The 19081-nt window shown below is 41.1% G+C and overlaps 1 long non-coding RNA gene across 1 annotated transcript in view; it reads left to right on the plus strand.

Moving 5' to 3' along the window:
- Positions 1-9366, plus strand: part of LOC115093935 — a 34625-nt gene extending 25259 nt beyond the window's left edge. Inside the window, exon 2 of the long non-coding RNA XR_003857441.1 lies at positions 8799-9366. This is a non-coding gene — a long non-coding RNA (uncharacterized LOC115093935). The remainder of the gene's footprint in view (positions 1-8798) is intronic.
- Positions 9367-19081: the final 9715 nt, after the last annotated feature.

Below are 19081 nucleotides of genomic sequence, written 5' to 3' on the forward strand. Positions count from 1 at the left end.
AGAGCTCCTCTCCCGGTTCGCCGAGGTCCAAGGGCACACTTCACTCGTTGCAGCGCAACAGGTTTCCAAGGCCTTTGAGAGCTACAGATAGCCAAGGCCTCACGACTTCGTCTCCCGGAAGCGGGATCGCTCCCTAGCACTCCCGCAACAGTTTGCCAAGGCCTGTGTGTGCAACAAGACCCTCACCAAATACAGAATTAAGAGATCAGAAAGTATAAACAGAAACCTGCTGAGAAGAACTGAACTGGAACCCATAACAAACCAGCCTCTATAAGCAGAGCAACAATGGAAAAACAGGAACATTGCCATTCTTCATAAAACATTAAATAATAAAAGCAAGAAATATAAAACATCAATCATAATAGTAAAATCATATTCGTAAAAAGAATAAACTATTTCAAACCAGTTAATGAATAAGAGTATCCAAAATTTCCCAAACACCAATGAAATATTTCAAAACATCTGATGAATAAAAATCCAATAATTAAAAAATGTACTATTCCCCCCCCCCCAAATTAAATATTTCAAAAGAGCAGAAACATCAAATTATTCCCAATAATTAAAACTAATAAGGATTAAAAAATCTCCTGCTCGCCATCCCTGGAATCTTTTGATTTCAGTCACCCTACTATTTAATATAATTTTTCACACATGTTTATTATAACAAAAGGCCTTTTTTTTTACAGGGTATCCAATTTTTATATACGGACCCGATGACCGCTATCACTGTTAGTGGTGCATTGTCCCCAGATTTCCCTATCAAACGTGGGACTAGGCAAGGATGTCCCCTGTCACCGTTACTATTTTTGTTATTTATGGAGCCATTATTATTGGCAATCCAACAGTCTGAAGACATTTGGGGGCTACCCATGGGCTCTGATATCTTTAAATATGCTGCTTTTGCAGATGACCTTCTCGTATTTCTGTGTAACCCCAGATCATCTCTATTCCACCTTATGCGTCTTTTTCAGACGTTTGGTGAATTCTCAGGATATAAGTTGAATAAAGATAAGTCCAAGGCATTGTAATTTCCAAGTTCTTTACAGGCACAGTGGGAAGAAGGTTTCCCTTTAAAGGGGCTGATGCAATACAGTGCGCTCGGCGTCGGTTTTCTTAACCGGCAGACTGCCGGTAACCGTGGGGTTGCATTAGCAAGGAGGCCTAAGGTTGCGCAAGCGACCCTAGCGCCTCCTTGCTAGCGCAACCCCCTAATTTGTTTATTACATGGTGCCCCCCCTTGCACCCGCTTTCCACATTTAATATTGCATCGGCCCCAAAGTGGGCTGAGGGCTCCTTCCACTATCTAGGAATTTGAATTTCTTTACAATTAAAACAATTATATAACCTTAATATTGGCCCCTTACTTCATTCGACTCAGGAAAAATGGACTCTCTGGCACTCCCTACCTTTATCCATGGGGGGTAGGGTCAATTTATTTAAGATGGTATTATTCCCTAAACGGGTCTATATCATCCAACTTCTACCTATGCACATTTTAGGGAAAGACTTATGCCGGCTAGATAGAATGCTTGGGCGCTTTCTATGGTCTGGGAAAAAGGCCAGAGTAGCTTTAATGCGGCTGAAACTTCCATGGCACCGAGGGGGTATGGGCCTACCTGACTTGAAGGGATACAACTTGGCAAGTATCTTGTGCTTGGTGAGAGACTGGCTTTATGAAGGAGGAACATTTACATCGAATGACAGTGATTTTTTACTTATGAATTGCCTGAATCCTAAGTATGTGTTGCACGCACCTTCCGGCAGTCTGCCCCCATTGGTGGCTTCCAACCCACTGATAGCTCCTCTTAGGTGGGCCTGGAATATTCTAATGAAAAGATTACAGCTATCCTCGACCTGTACACCTTATTTACCTAGAAGAAGAATAGATGCCTTGATCTTTTTCAACTATTTTATTAAAGTAGAGACGTTTTCTTTTAAAAATGTCCGACTCAGGCCGAGTTTCGCAGCTCAGTAGCCACTGCCTCAGGGGCTTAGATAATCATGATTCTTGAATGTGTTTTAGTGTTGTAGAATCATCAAGGAACAGATTACTGTAAATCAGCAGTGCAATGCAACTTACAGTGCACAATCCAGCGTTCAGTAGACTGGGTGTGGTTCTGGAGCCGGATGACTTGCATTTTATTCTCAATTGCTTGTGAAAGCCAGTAATGTATGTGAAATGCAGTTTAAAATCCTTCACAGATTATATTTCACATCTTTGCGAGCCCAAAAAGCTCAGATAATTTTAGAAGGTAAATGTCTAAAATGTGGGTCCTTGGAGGGGCATTTCTTTCATTTATTTCTGGGTCTGCTCAGAGATTCAACCATTTTGGGCTGTGGTGTTTGCTCATATTTCTAATTGGGTGGGCAGTGGTGTTCCTTTGGATGTCACACTGGGATTGTTAGATATCTTTGATGATTATGATACGACTGATAATCCCTTGTTTGTCCAGAAGGCATGCTGTATGATAAAATATATTTTATTACAATCGAAAGATGTCAATGCACCTACTTTGGAAATGTGGAGCAATCAAATGTATGTTTTGATGCGCATGGAAAAAATGACTGTACTTACTAGCAATGTTAAACGTCTGCAACAGTTTTTGAAAGTATGGACTCCTTTCTTGAACTTGATCTCTCATAGACTCCGTAGTTTGAAAATTAACTCATTGAGTATTTAACGATCCGTCACACTTTATGCTGCTCTGTGTTTGGTGGGGGGTTTAAAAGGGGGGAATGGTGGCGGTGGAGAGAATTTCTGTGGGACTATGCGAATTTGAGTTACTTGAAGTTTGGCTTTAATAGTTTGTGAGATACAATATATATTTTCCTACGTTTTTAAATTTTTTACACTGTTGTTTGGACACTGATGAATTAACAGAATTTTCCTAAAAAAGAACTGTCTGCGATGCAGATAAAGTGTATTTTAAGTGAAAACATAATACACCTATACTATTCTATTTTGGTTGGGAATTTTAATCAGGATTGGGAAATTTGAGTGTGATGTGTGAATGATCTTGATCAAATGTGAGAAATAATTTCCTGAAAAGGTAAGAAATAGGCGCAGTTATACTATTATTGAAGCATAACTGTGGGGGAAAGTAAATCATCTGCTTCTTGTAAGAAAAAATTTGGAGCTGACAAATACATTTTTACCAGACAAAGTGAACTGGAGAAAAAAAATATAGATACAGCTAATAAGATTGGAAATCTCCCTGTAGGAAAATTTGTCTCTAATTAAAGAAGAGCTGACCAAGCAGAACTGACAGTTTCAAGTCACCTGAACAGTGAGTGAAGGTGAAAATTCAACTAATCAGGAGAAAGTTAATTGGCTAGCTAATAAAAAGAAAATGAACAATAAAAGTTTCTTTCTTGAGAACAAAAGTAAAAAAAAAAAAAACCCCAACAACCCAGCGGCTAGTTTAAAACTGGTTCTGGCTAAATGAGTGCATTCAGTAACATTGCCTTTATATGGTTTGCCTCTTTCCTATCTGGAAAAAGATAGCAAGTAAGATTAGGTAATAGCCATTCCTTCTGGAAGTCAATTATACAAGGATCAGCATTGTAATCAGTTCTTTTTAATATTTATGTACAACACATAGGGGCGGATTTTAAAAGACCGGCGCGCCTATTTTGCATAGGCCGCTAGCGCGCGTAAAGCCCCGGGACGCGCGTAAGTCCCGGGGCTTTCAAAAAGGGGCAGGAGGGGGCATGTCCGGGGGCGTTCCCGAAACGACGCGGCGTTTCGGGGGCAGGCCCGGGGGCGTGGCGCCGGCCCGGGGGCATGGTCGAGGCCTCTGGACTAGCCCCCGGGTCGGGTGACGGCGCGCCAGCAGCCTGCTGGCGCGCGCAGATTTACGTCTGCTTTTAGCAGGCGTAAATCTGCCAACAACGGTAAGGGGGGGGGGGTTAGATAGGGCCGGGGGGGTGGGTTAGGGAGGGGAAGGTGGGGGGAGGGCGAAGGAAAGTTCCCTCCGAGGCCGCTCCAAAATCGGAGCGGCCTCGGAGGGAACAGGCAGCGCGCGCTGGGCTCGGCGCGCACAGGTTGCACAAATGTGCACCCCCTTGTGCGCGCCGACCCCGAATTTTATAAGATACGCGCGGCTACGCGCGTATCTTATAAAATCCAGCGTACTTTTGTTCGCGCCTGGTGCACGAACAAAAGTACGCGATCGCGTAAATATTTAAAATCTACCCCATAGTGTTAGCCTTCTATATGGTGATGATTTACAATTCTATTTACATTGCAATCATGATGGTAGTGAATTTGAATTTATTAAAATTTATATTCTGCACTTGTCACAGACATAGTTCAAAGTAGATTTCAGATAAAACATACATAAAATCAATAACATACAATTCAATAATACACAATCAACAAATAGAGATACTTGAATAAACATCTTCACTCAAGTTCTAATCCAACAGCAACCTCTGAAAAACATAATATCAGCAATGTGCCTAGCCAGCGATTTTTACCAATGCTTAGAAACTGAGAGACCTTGGTTGGAAGAAAATAGATTAGTTCTTATTTTGAAAATAACTATCAACCTTAAGATGGATAGGCAGACCTCCATTGAACAGGTAAGATTTAAAGACTCTACTATCCATATTGTTCAGAAATTTGATACTTAGGGGTGATTTTGGAGTCCCAGTTGAGTTTGAAGCCCCATATAAAAATGATAGCGCTAACTGCCTTTTTCAAATTGAGGATGGTTCAGTAATTGAAATATGACATGTCCAAAATGGATTTGTGTACAATGATGCAGATGGTAGTTCTGAGTAAACTCGATTATTGTAATGCCTTATACATGGGATGACCTAACATGTTAATGAAAGTTCTTCAGCTTGTGCAAAATAGGGTAGCAAAGCTACCCATTACAGAAAGACTGTAGTTCAAAGTGTTAATATTACATAAAGCAGTGCATTTTGAAATCATCCTCTTACTGAGTTGGTCAAGCCTTATTGTCATTCTCTTTGATCCAAAAATAAAAACTATTGGCAATACATAGAAACAAAAAAATATAGAAATGATGGCAGAAAAAGACTGAATGGCCCATCTAGTCAGCCCCAGCCACCCAACCAGTTCAGCCCCACAATTCCCAACACTCTCTTAGAGATCCCCTGAATTCATCCCAGACTTTCTTGAATTTAGATACCATTTTTGTCTCCACCACCATCCACTACCCTTTCTATAAAGAAATATTTCCTAAGATTACTGCTGAGTCTTCCTCTTTTCACCCACATCCAATAACCCCTCATTCTAGATCCTCCTTTCCGTTGAAAGAGGCTCTCCTCCTGTGCATGGAAACCTTTGATATTTAAATATCTCTTATCATATCTCCCCTATCTCACCTCTCCTTTAGGGAATGGAGGAGTAGCTTAGTGGTTTAGAGCAGTGGGCTACAAACCAGGAAAACTAGCATTCAAATCCTGCTGCTGCTCCATGTGACCTTGGGCAAATCACTTTATCCTCCATTGCTTTAGGTATAAACTAACAGGTGAAGTTTCAAAAGGATTTACAAATATAAAGTACACTTATGCAAGTAAATCCTATGAACAATTCAATAGCATTTATTGTAGCAATTTTCTAAGGGTATTTACATGTGTAAATCCTTTTTAAAATCAGGCCTTAAGTTTGTAAACCCTTTGGGGATAGGGCGATACCTACAGTATCTGAATGTAATCTGTTTTGAAATGTCAAAAAGCAGAATAAAACAATCAAATAAATGTTTAGATCTTTAAGTCTATCTTCATATGCTTTAGAATGAAGAACACTGACCATTTCGGTAGCCACCCTCTAGAATGACGTCAACCAGTTTATATTCTTTTGATGGTTTGGTCTTCAGAATTGTACATAGTATTGCAAATAAGGTCTCACCGGGAACTAGGAGTGACTCAAGGCAATCTGCTGCCTGAGATGAAGGATGAAATGGCACCTTCCCCCCATGGCCTGATGTAGGTGAAATCACCAAGGGCCAGGGCAGGGGGAAGGCAATGGAGGTTGAAGTGACTTGCCTCAGGTCATAAGGATTGGCAATAGGTTTTGAACCAGTTTTAAGTGTGTAAATGCTTTTGAAAATGATCCCTAAAACGTTTTGGACAGGCTTACAGTTTTAAGATAGTTATGTTCATGTTTTTAATATGGTTTTAATAATGTTATAATTTTAGTTCTTTAATTTTTGTTATAAGCTGGTTTTATGTTATTTAGTTAATTTTGATTATATATATTTATTTTCTAAACTGCAATTAATTCGTTCATTTTGAAATAAGCAGAAATAGAAGAGCAGTAAATAAATACATTGAGATTTAGACAGGAAATCACTTCCTTCTGTTTTATTTTGCATACAGCAAAGTTCAGGATATTGCATATAGCAAGTTCACATATAGTAGTTCAGGATACCCAGGCATCCTGAACTGAAGCAAGACAATGACAATTAAAGGTAACTTTTCAAGGCTTACTCATGTAAAAAAAAAAAAAAGCCATATATACATGTATGTGACCCAATCACATATAATGTATATTGTAAAAAGGGGCTACATATGGGTATATATGCATGTATGCGAGCAAAACTATATGCGTAAAAAAGGGCATGTTATTGGCGAGTCAGAGAGGGGTTTGCATGTTTGTGTGTAATGTATTTTAAAAGTGACATATGTGTGAACATTATCTATCTTATGTGTGTTAATTTATTACTGCTGATTTACATGCACTAGTGCAAACTTCCATTTTGATTTTTGACTTAGCATTTGATGGGTTGGCTTCTCTGGTGAGCGGACATAGGAGCAGGGAGGGAGTGAGTATACCTACTGGGGCCAAACTAGGACACACCTGGGTCATATGAAGGGGGGGGGAGTGAGGTAATCAAATTTGCAGATGATACAAAATTATTCAGAGTAGTTAAATCACAAGTGGATTGTGATAAATTGCAGGAAGACCTTGTGAGACTGGAAAACTGGGCATCCAAATGGCAGTTGAAATTTAATGTGGATAAATGCAAGGTGATGCATATAGGGAAAAATAACCCATGCTATAGTTGCACAATGTTAGGTTCCATAATAGGAGCTACATCCAAGAAAGAGTTCTAGGCGTCATAGTGGATAACACATTGAAATCATCGGTTCAGTGTGCTGCGGCAGTCAAAAAAGCAAACAAAATGTTGGGAATTATTAGAAAGGGAATGATGAATAAAATAGAAAATGTCATAATGCCTCTATCGCTCCATGGTGAGACTTCACCTTGAAAACTGTGTACAATTCTGGTCACCGCATCTCAAAAAAGTTATAGTTGCGATGGAGAAGGTACAAAGAAGGGTGACCAAAATGATAAAGGGGATGGAACAGCTCCCCTATGAGGAAAGAGTAAAGAAGTTAGGACTTTTCAGCTTTGAGAAGAGACAGCTGAGGGAGGATATGATAGAGGTGTTTAAAATCATGAGAGGTCTAGAACGGGTTCATGTGAATCAGTTATTTACTCTTTCGGTTAATAGAAAGACTGGGGGGCACTCCATGAAGTTAGCATGTGGCACATACTAAAACTAATTGGAGAAAGTTCTTTTTCACTCAACGCACAATTAAACTCTGGAATTTGTTGCAGGGGATGTGGTTAATGCAGTTAGTGTAGCTGTGTTTAAAAAAGGATTGGAGAAGTTCTTGGAGAAGTCCATTACCTGCTATTAATTAAGTTGACTTAGAAAATAGCCACTACTAATACTAGCAACTAGTTTTTTGGAACTTGCCAGGTTCTTATGGCCTAGATTGGCCACTGTTGGAGACAGAATGCAGTGGTTTAACCCAGTATGGATTGTTCTTATGTTCTTAAGTTCTTAGGGTACCTGGGATAGATGAGGCCATACTGGGTGGTAACTGAGACACACTGTTTTCTACTGGGAGTAACTGGAATAGATTAAATGTAACTGAGACATACAAGGCTATACAGGGTGGTCGGATTGCGTGTTACTAGGCCATATTAGGATCTACTGGGGGGTGGGAGTAAGTGATGGTGATAACGTTTTTAATATGACTCTAATGGCCTTTTGGATATTCATGTCACAATGGCTGAGAAGAGAGAGAGAAAAGAAGAGGAGTAGGAGGAGGTCCCCCTTACAAAGCAGTGTAAAGGACTAGGGAACCGTTTTTTGGATCTTTAAGAGGAGCAAGTCTTGCACAGGTTCAGATTCAACAAGGAAACCATACTTACCTATACCAGCAGTTAGAGCAGGACTTGCACCTACCACCTGAAGGGGACTATGCCTTGCCAGTACATGTCAATTCACCAATACCCTGGCATATTTTGGCCACTGGCACCTTCCAGACACCTCTAAGGGTTGCAGTTGCAATCAACCAGTTTGCTACCTTCATGTGTATCAAGCAGTTCCTGGCTGTGTTACAATGGAAAACACATCGCTATATATCCTTCCCTCAGAGTCGACACTAACAATAACGACTCATGACTGATTTCTATCACATTGCATGTTTCCTTTCTGTCTTGGGGGCTATCGATTGCACTCTCATCCCTATAAGGTTATCAGGGTGAGCCAGGGTCACCTGCCACAACTGCCACGGCTTCCACTCCCTCAATATACAGGTAGTTTGAGATGCCAAAGGCATCATGCTGGATATCATGCCTAGGTTTCTGGGATCCATTCACAATGCCTACATTCTTCCTGAAAGTGATCAAATTCCTGACTGAGGAAGGCCACATCACTTGGAGCTGGTTTTTAGGGAGGAATGCACTTATCAGTGTCACTACCACCACACACCAACTAACTTCTTCTTATTTTCTCCTTCATATCTAGATGGACTGACAGCTTTGACCCAGGGAGACTGCTCTAACCCTGTCCAGTGAACTGCTCCATGCCTAACCAAAAGGCATATCTAACTGCTCTTTTCTGCATTCTTCCCTACAAGTGACAGGATATCCACTCAAAATCTGGCTGATGATCCTACTGGCTAACCCAGAAACCACTGCAGATGTTTGCTTCAACAGTGTCCACCGGAGACCAAGGCAGTCCTCGAGAGGACCTTCAGCCTACTGAAAAAAACATGTTTCCACTGCCTGGACAGATCTGAGGAATGCCTTCTCTACAACCTCTTTAAAGTCTGAGATCTTTCTAGCCTGATGCATGCTTCATAACCTAGCCAGAACCAGAGGCCTGCCTTCTCCAGAGAGACTAGAAGATCATCTAGATAGAGGAAGGGGAGGAGGAAGAAAAGCTGAATCAGCAGAAACTGCAGGAGATACATTGCCAGCAGGTTATAGAAGAAAGGAACATTTTGATACAAAGACATTTTCAAAGTTGAATGTGCATTTATTTACTTGGTGTGCTCAATGTGCAGACTAATAAAATACATCTATTTAGTGTTTCCTTGGCTGCCCTCTGTTCAAGGGTAGGGAAAAGTCTGGTGCCTTTGATTGTCCAATTCTGGCATTCCTATGCAGCAGTGTCTTATCACAGCTGACACTGCTCTCAGAGGACACAGGACCTGGGGCCAGTGACATCAACATAGCTTTTGGAAAGGCCTGCAGGGCTCAGAGTCAGCTGAGAAGATGGGCCAGCAGCCGTGGTAGGCCTTTCCTCCTCAGATACCTGTTACATCCAAGAGGTGGGAGCATTTCTATGTGTTAGTGGTGGTGGTGATGCTGCAGAAAGCTTGGGTGAGGTGGTAGTGGCATTAGAGAAGATGGTAGCATAATGGGCAGCAGTGGAGGAATAGATTTAGCTGGCAAGTGGAGCTCTGGCCTGGGGAGGAGCCATCCAGCCTGGTGGTGGCTGCATCTAGTGGGGAATCACATAGTAATAACCTGGTGGTGGTTGCAGCTGCCGGGAGGTATTCTCTGAAGAACCTTTCTCCACAATGCAATCTGGGCCTCCATAGCATCACAAATGCCCCATAGCTCCTGCTGTACATCTGCATAAGAACATAAGAACATAAGAAAATGCCATACTGGGTCAGACCAAGGGTCCATCAAGCCCAGCATCCTGTTTCTAACAGTGGCCAATCCAGGCCATAAGAACCTGGCAAGTAACCAAAAACTAAGTCTATTCCATGTAACCATTGCTAATGGCAGTGGCTATTCTCTAAGTGAACTTAATAGCAGGTAATGGACTTCTCCAAGAACTTATCCAATCCTTTTTTAACACAGCTATACTAACTGCACTAACCACATCCTCTGGCAACAAATTCCAGAGTTTAATTGTGCGTTGAGTAAAAAAGAACTTTCTCCGATTAGTTTTAAATGTGCCCCATGATAACTTCATGGAGTGGCCCCTAGTCTTTCTACTATCCGAAAGAGTAAATAACCGATTCACATCTACCCGTTCTAGACCTCTCATGATTTTAAACACCTCTATCATATCCCCCCTCAGTCGTCTCTTCTCCAAGCTGAAAAGTCCTAATTTCTTTAGTCTTTCCTCATAGGGGAGTTGTTCCATTCCCCTTATCATTTTGGTAGCCCTTCTCTGTACCTTCTCCATCGCAATTATATCTTTTTTGAGATGTGGCGACCAGAATTGTACACAGTATTCAATGTGTGGTCTCACCATGGAGCGATACAGAGGCATTATGACATTTTCCGTTTTATTCACCATTCCCTTTCTAATAATTCCCAACATTCTGTTTGCTTTTTTGACTGCTGCAGCACACTGTACCGACGATTTCAATGTGTTACCCACTATGACACCTAGATCTCTTTCTTGGGTTGTAGCACCTAATATGGAACCCAACATTGTGTAATTATAGCATGGGTTATTTTTCCCTATATGCATCACCTTGCACTTATCCACATTAAATTTCATCTGCCATTTGGATGCCCAATTTTCCAGTCTTACAAGGTCTTCCTGCAATTTATCACAATCTGCTTGTGTCATCTGCAAATTTGATTATCTCACTCGTCGTATTTCTTTCCAGATCATTTATAAATATATTGAAAAGTAAGGGTCCCAATACAGATCCCTGAGGCACTCCATTGTCCACTCCCTTCCACTGAGAAAATTGCCCATTTAGTCCTACTCTCTGTTTCCTGTCTTTTAGCCAGTTTGCAATCCACGAAAGGACATCGCCACCTATCCCATGACTTTTTACTTTTCCTAGAAGCCTCTCATGAGGAACTTTGTCAAACGCCTTCTGAAAATCCAAGTATACTATATCTACCGGTTCACCTTTATCCACATGTTTATTAACTCCTTCAAAAAAGTGAAGCAGATTTGTGAGGCAAGACTTGCCCTGGGTAAAGCCATGCTGACTTTGTTCCATTAAACCATGTCTTTCTATATGTTCTGTGATTTTGATGTTTAGAACACTTTCCACTATTTTTCTTGGCACTGAAGTCAGGCTAACTGGACTGTAGTTTCCCGGATCGCCCCTGGAGCCCTTTTTAAATATTGGGGTTACATTTGCTATCCTCCAGTCTTCAGGTACAATGGATGATTTTAATGATAGGTTACAAATTTTTACTAATAGGTCTGAAATTTCATTTTTTAGTTCCTTCAGAACTCTGGGGTGTATACCATCTGGTCCAGGTGATTTACTACTCTTCAGTTTGTCAATCAGGCCTACCACATCTTCTAGGTTCACCGTGATTTGATTCAGTCCATTTGAATCATTACCCATCAAAACCTTCTCCATTACGGGTACCTCCCCAACATCCTCTTCAGTAAACACCGAAGCAAAGAAATCATTTAATCTTTCTGCGTTGGCCTTATCTTCTCTAAGTGCCCATTTAATGGTCTCTAAGTGCCCATCTAAGTGCCCATCTAACGTTCCAACTGACTCCCTCACAGGCTTTCTGCTTCGGATATATTTAAAAAAGTTTTTACTGTGAGTTTTTGCCTCTACAGCCAACTTCTTTTCAAATTCTCTCTTAGCCTGTCTTATCAATGTCTTACATTTAACTTGCCAATGTTTATGCTTTATCCTATTTTCTTCTGTTGGATCCTTCTTCCAATTTTTGAATGAAGATCTTTTGGCTAAAATAGCTTCTTTCACCTCCTCTTTTATCCATGCCGGTAATTGTTTTGCCTTCTTTCCACCTTTCTTAATGTGTGGAATACATCTGGACTGTGCTTCTAGAATGGTATTTTTTAACAATGACCACGCCTCTTGGACATTTTTTACTTTTTTAGCTGCTCCTTTCAGTTTTTTTCTAACAATTTTTCTCATTTTATCAAAGTTTCCCTTTTGAAAGTTTAGTACAAGAGCCTTGGATTTGCACACTGTTCCTTTTCCAGTCATTAAATCAAATTGGATCATATTATGATCACTATTGCCAAGCGGCCCCACCACCGTCACCTCTCTCACCAAGTCCTGTGCTCCACTGCAGGCAATTAGAGGGCATTCATTTTCTGGGAAAGGTATAGTCAAGGGGAAGTGCTCTAAATATGGGACACCTATGTTATATGGGTGGTAGCAAGGCCATAGAATAGTTATTTGAAATATGAAAGCTTCAGTTCAGCAGTATTTAACTAGATAGTGCTTCACTTGTGATATGAGTTCAGAGGTAGACTCTGTGTCGGGGTTGTTAGCATTGAGTTGTGGTTTACATAGCAAGACATCAAGGGCCATGATGTGGCTCATAATATATAGATGTTTCTAGGATAGGGGGAATATACTTTCAGTTGTCATAAATCTAGGAGTGGGTGTGAATACCCTGAAGGGTTTGCAGCTAGGCCTGAAGACGTACTGCTTTGTGATAGTGCTGCCTGTTACCCAGAGATATTCCAGGATTTTATTATTATAGCATGAGGATTTGTTAAAGCTCAAGGCATGGCTGGTGACAGAAAAGGGACATAGAGAGACCATGTGGAAATTGTCCTGATGACAATATCATGAACTTACATCCAGTGCCATTCTGCTTGGCCTGTAGCTGGTCTAGCCATGTCTGCTTTTTTCCACTGCAGCTCCCAGGATGACTTCTTCAGGTCCTCAATTTATACGGAGAAATAGGAATACAAGGTTGAGTATACGCTGTAACTGTTACTGTGACCTCCATACTGGTATGCACATATGTTTTCTACTGATGTATGGAATGAGTAGCATGTCTCTTTGCACCCCCTTAATGCACCTAGATGTGTTGCTACCAGGCCCAAAGTACCCCAGAACAGAGGCACTTCATGAACTTCCATGGTATCCCTTTTCACAAGGGAACAACTGTGAAGAGGGCTGGTTCTGAACCTCTTCACAACCAAAAAGGGAAAAACATTTTTCAACAGTTACAACTCTTCCACTGATGGTGAATGCAGTCACTGCAACTCCTTTCACTGAACAGGTGAGGGTCCTCAGATCTTCTTCTTCCTGGCTGCCAGATACAGGGCATGTCTCTCCCCCAAGGGTAAACTAGGGTCTTACCCTCAGACAAAAAAAAATCCAAAAAAATTCCAAAGTCCTACAAATCTCTTCTCTAAACTCTGAGGCAGATCTTCACAGGTAGAGAGTACACTTTAAAAGAATCTGCTCCTTGTCAAAACCCCAAATTAGGTGGGTAGGCCCTAACTCGGACAGGGACAACTAAAACAACTCCTAACTCTCTGAGCACCAGCTCAAAAGACCACACTGTGAACTGACCTAAACCTCCCTTTTAGGCAGGGATCCAGCCATTTAAGACAATCCTCAGGGGCTCGTGGCTAAGTTGCAGCCACTGAATATGTGTCTATGTTCAAAGGCTGCTGCTTAGCCATATAAGTCACTAATATGGCTAAAAGGTTAGCCTCATATATTGTGGGCAGATTGGGGCAGAGTGAGTTGACTGTACAACTTATATAGCTAACTGCTGTTATTTGGCATAAGTTGTAAGGCTAAGCTAGATATGCCGTAAAGCAGGTCTAACCTTAGCCAGTTAGACTTATCTGGCTAAGCACTCAGTTATATATGTATATTCAGCAGGATAGCCTTGCCACTGAATGTACAATGTAACTTAGCCAGATATGTTTTAACCGGCTAAGCTACTTAACCGTCCAGTTTTGAATACTGAACCCACATGTCTAGAAGAAGGGGAGCCCTGCTTAGGAAACCTAACTTCTAGCCAAGGCAGGTGGACATTCTGGTGAAGGTACAGAATGTCTTGTATAGAAAACAGTCCAGGAGAGTGGGCTCATATAGGAAAGAGCAGAACTGAGAGAAGATCCGCTCAATGTGGTTTTCTGCAGTAATCGGAGTATGTAAGACCTATGTTACAAGTGTCAAGGCCTCTAATGTCAGGTAAAAATGAAGCATGAAGGCAGTAGGGCCTGCAAACCAGATTACTTTCTTCCCAGGATGGATGATCCTCAGCACCATGTTTGAGGCAAATGTGAGAAGTGTAGAAGAGCTGGACACTTCTTGTTCTGAAGGCCACCACTGTATGCAGTTTATAACAGAAAAGCATATAAAATGCTAGTATGTAATGACAATAATAATCTCTAATACCATACATATATGTAACTCTTGGGCTGATAGTCCAGGATAAAGGCCCACAAAGGTCCAGTTCTCATAGTCAAGTCTTCCTATATTGTTAAAATATCTGAGTGTCTATGATTGCCTGAGATGGGGAAGAAGGCTCTCCTGGGCCCTGTTGTTGCTTTATTCTATATCCTTTCATGTAAACAGCATTGATGATCTCTCTAATGGGTACACTGCAGGATAACTACACTGGAAACAATGAGTTTTTCCAGCATAATCATTACTGAATTATAGTGACATGATAAACATTCTTTACAGTGATGACTCCCAGTCATTATGTTACACCATTAACCATAAATTTGATCCTTCTCTTCTGTTATTAAATTATGAAATCACCTTAACCCAAATTGTTCAGTCCAGAATTTCATCCTTTTCCCTTCATACACGGGTGCAAGCAAGACTTAGCTTCTCTCCTATGTAGTGGGCAACTTAAGGTTATATTCCAGTGTAGATGTATCCAGTGACACACTCTTTTGTCTCCTACCTCTCCAGTAAAACTGATCTTATCTTTTCCCAATTCATATTTTCTGGATGGTACTGAATATTCTCCTCTTCTCCAATTATCTTAAATTGCTATAAGTGAACCCTAGTAGGGATCTATGATGACACTTCTCATCCTTTATTTCTTCTTATCCCCTTTTGGACAACTGTAAGCCATCTCTTCTCAAGGATATGGATGATCCTGGGTTTCCTCTCAATGATGTTACCTTTTCTTTAAATATTAAATCAAAATATAACTGAGCCCCTAGAAAATGGAAAAACTCAATAAAACCCAAATAATTACAAACCAGTGAAAGTAATGGAGAGTAGAAAAAAAATCCCATTTCAGTGGAAAGAAATTCTATAAACATGGTCCTTAAATGAAGGAAAGCTCTCTGACTCCTCATTTGAACCAGGACTCATTCCCTAAGCCCACAGAGGCTTTACCCTTCAACAAAAATAAACCAAGGACAGATCTGTCCAGACAGAGGAAATGTGTTTTGAGTAGGTAAAAGGCTCTCTCAATGACTGACCTGTTCTGCTTGTGGGCCCTATTGTGAGCATCTGCTCATGTCTGTGGGTTAGCTAGGGGTATCTTGAGCTAGGTTTTGTGTGGATACCCTCTATCACCTGTAGGGGAGAAGGTAGAGAAGAACAGATATCCCTTAGTGTTATGCAGTGAGGAAGTTGGAGTGGGCCTCCTGGGCCAATGCTGTAACTCTACTTAGATATGAGGAAGAGAAAAGAGAAGAGGTTAGTTGCTGTGTGGTGGTAGTGAAAGCTGCATTCCTACCTAGAAGCCATCCTCCAATGATATGCCCTTCCTGAAAGTGGTCATGAATTCTTGACTGCATGTACGCATCATGAAAGGATCCAGAAAATTTAGGCACAATGTCCTTGATGAACCCCTTAGGCCCAAAAAACAGCAAGGTAGGTGATCCAATAAAGCCGTGAGGAAACAACAAAGAAGTGGATGCCACAAAAAAGTCTTTTTCAATTCTTTAATAGTGGAGACGTGTAGTGCTTGTTAAAAGTTGCCCGACTCTGGCCGAGTTTCGCCACATGTAGTGGCTGCCTCAGGGGCTTAATTGTAAGCACATTGATAAAATTCAAAATTGAATTCCAAATAAACATCCGCAGTGCACATATATCGTTTCTCTGCATGCAAACTCAGATCGCCTCTCCTCACATCAATTCAAAATTGATGTGGCGAAACTCGGCCAGAGTCGGGCAACTTTTAACAAGCACTACTCGTCTCCACTATTAAAGAATTGAAAAAGACTTTTTTGTGGCATCCACTTCTTTGTTGTTTCCTTGATGAACCCCTTGACATTATAGATCACCATTGTTGAGGGAGAAGAAACTCTTGGGGTTGCAGTAGGTGGCCTCGTCACCACCTGATGACCTTATAGGGATGTGTGTGCAGTCATCAAGGCAAAGGGGAAGAATGCAATTTTGTAGAAATCAGTCATTATTTGTTGTTGTTGCTGTCATCTCTGAGGGAAAGATATATAATGATGTGTTTTCCTAAGAAATGTTGCTAGGAACTGATTGATATATATGGAGGTGACAGGCTGGCTTATTCCAGCCATGACCTCTAGAGGTATCTGGAAGCTGCTGGTGGTCAAAAATGTCTAGGCAGTCATGACTTTGAGGTGTTCTAGCAATGAGTGGCCCCTATGTGAAGAAGGGCACAAGTCCTGCTCTACCTGCTGATACATTAACAGGGAATTATTTCAAAACAAGAGTCAATAAGGTCTTTCTCATTTCTTTCAACATATACCAGAAGCTACCAACAACTGAAAGATGACAGGGAAACATCGTACTGCCAAAGCTGTCACAGTTGTTACCATTTCTACTGAAGTCCAAACAAATATTCTAATTCACAGTGAGGAACCATTTCAGTGTAAAATATGTCTGCAGATTGACTCCCTCAGGAAACTGGTAGTGGAACTCAGAGAGGAGGTGGTGAGACTGAGAAGCATCCAGGAGAATGAAGACATCATCAATAAAATGATTATCAAGGTATCAAAGATGGAGAGTTCAAGCAGAGGAGAAGTTGTAACTGGACCACGGAATGACAGTTGGACCCTACACCCTGACTTTGATTTCCTTTGAGCTGAAGAACCGGTGTGCAGCCCTGAATGTGGAGTGGGAGAAGCCATTCCAAGATGAGGAGGAACCAAACCATACAGACCCCCAAAGCTGTGGGCTCAACAGTCACTGCATGTAAGAGGAGGAGGGTAGTAGTGATTGGTGATTCACTTCAGGAGGGGCATGAAGCATCCTTCTTCCAACCAGACATGTTGACTGACATGTGCTAAAATGCAAGACATTACAGAGAGATTAATAAATATCCTCAAGACTACTGATGCTGTTCATCCTTGTTGGCAGAAATGATACTGCCAGGTACCACACAGACTGTATCAAAAATGACTTCATAGCTCTGGGAGAGAGGGTAAAGCAAATAGGTGCACAGGTGGTATTCTCCTCCACCCTCTCAGTCAAGGATAAAGGCCCAGGCACAGAAGCTTGTACTCTGGAGATAAATGAATGGCTGCATAGATTGTGTTAATGAGAGCATTTTGGCTTCCTGCACTATTTGATGATGTTTTAAGGTCTGCTGAGCACAGATAGAGGCCTGTCGAAGAAGGGACGCAGCGTCTTCCAACATAGACTGACAAACTTACTGAGGAGGGCTTTAAACGAGAATCATCAGGGATGGGTGAACAAAATTCTAAGATAAGTAAAACAAATACTTTTATAGAATTAGGTAAAAAAGAACAATATTTGGAAAGCTATGTACACTAATGCTCATAGTATGGGAAATAAAGTCTCTGATCTAGAGGCAGTCATTAAAGAAGCTAATTTGGATGTAATGGCTGTCATGGAGATTTAGTACACTGAAAACCATGACTGGGATATAGTTATCACAAATGTCTCTCAAAAATAATTAAAGTTAAGTAGTAGTCATATACAGTAATAACATAAACAGGCTAAAGTACCAGAAATTTTACAACCAAAATTTATCACCATGGATAACGATTTTTTTGTATCATTTGGTAGACCTCATAAGTGGGCATAAATGCTGATGCTAAGTAGCATGAACTTGATAGCAGCAATAGTATAATCATCGGTCTTTAAATGAATTTTGTATGCTTAGTGAAATCACAGTCCAATTGTAATTGCTATTACTAGGGGATTTCAATCTGCCAGATGTTGATAGGGACATCCCAGTTGCAGTGTCTTCTAGAAGGAGGGAGATACTTAATATATTCTTCAAGGAAAATTGTTCTGTCAACTGGTAACGGAATCCACATGGAAGGGAGAGATTCTGGACCTGGTGCTGACTAACGGGGACAGTTTCTTTGAAGTTATAGTTTAGAGGTGGGCAAACTTTGACCCACAGGCCAAATCTGGCCCATCACAATCTTTCTTGCGGCTCATCTATCTCTCCTATAATTTATATTATATGTGGCTCATGCAACATCAGGCCCCTGCTAATCTCAGGCATGTAGGCAGGAAGGTCAGAGTGTTGGCACAATTGAATGATGCCCTGGCAGGGTTCCTCCCCCCACCCCCCCCCGTCCCCCGTCCCCCAACAGCAAGAAAACCAACACCATGGCACAGCGAGTGATACACTGGTGGGTTTCCCACCCCCCACCAGCAAGACCACCAGCACTGCAGCGCATCAAGTAACATGTTGGTGGGGTTCCCCCTTTGGGACTGTTGTCTCATTTCAGCATAATACTGATTATCATTTAGCAATGTCATGTACAAAAATATTGTCCAACCACCAGTTACACAATGCACTAACATTACAAATTTTCAGGATATGGGATGCTATTTACTACTGTTATTAGCAATTGATTACAGATGACTAGAAGAACCTCATCTGCGAAGTGAGTAAATGTCTCTCTTTTTTCATTTCAGTAGTCAATTATTATTTTGGGTATGTGGAATACATTATTATTATTTTTTTCACCAATTGAAAAATTTTATGGTTTCTCAGAAAAAGTGACATTTATAAAACATAATTAGGCCTTAGCTGTGACTGTTTCTATCCAACCAAGCAGAACTTAATAATTCATGCTCCCTAGTGAGTGCATTATAACTCCAATATAAATGGTGCAGAAGAACAGTCTAAACCTGGAAACATTGATAG

Source organism: Rhinatrema bivittatum, chromosome 6 (assembly GCF_901001135.1).
Source record: "Rhinatrema bivittatum chromosome 6, aRhiBiv1.1, whole genome shotgun sequence".
Lineage (NCBI taxonomy): Eukaryota > Metazoa > Chordata > Amphibia > Gymnophiona > Rhinatrematidae > Rhinatrema > Rhinatrema bivittatum.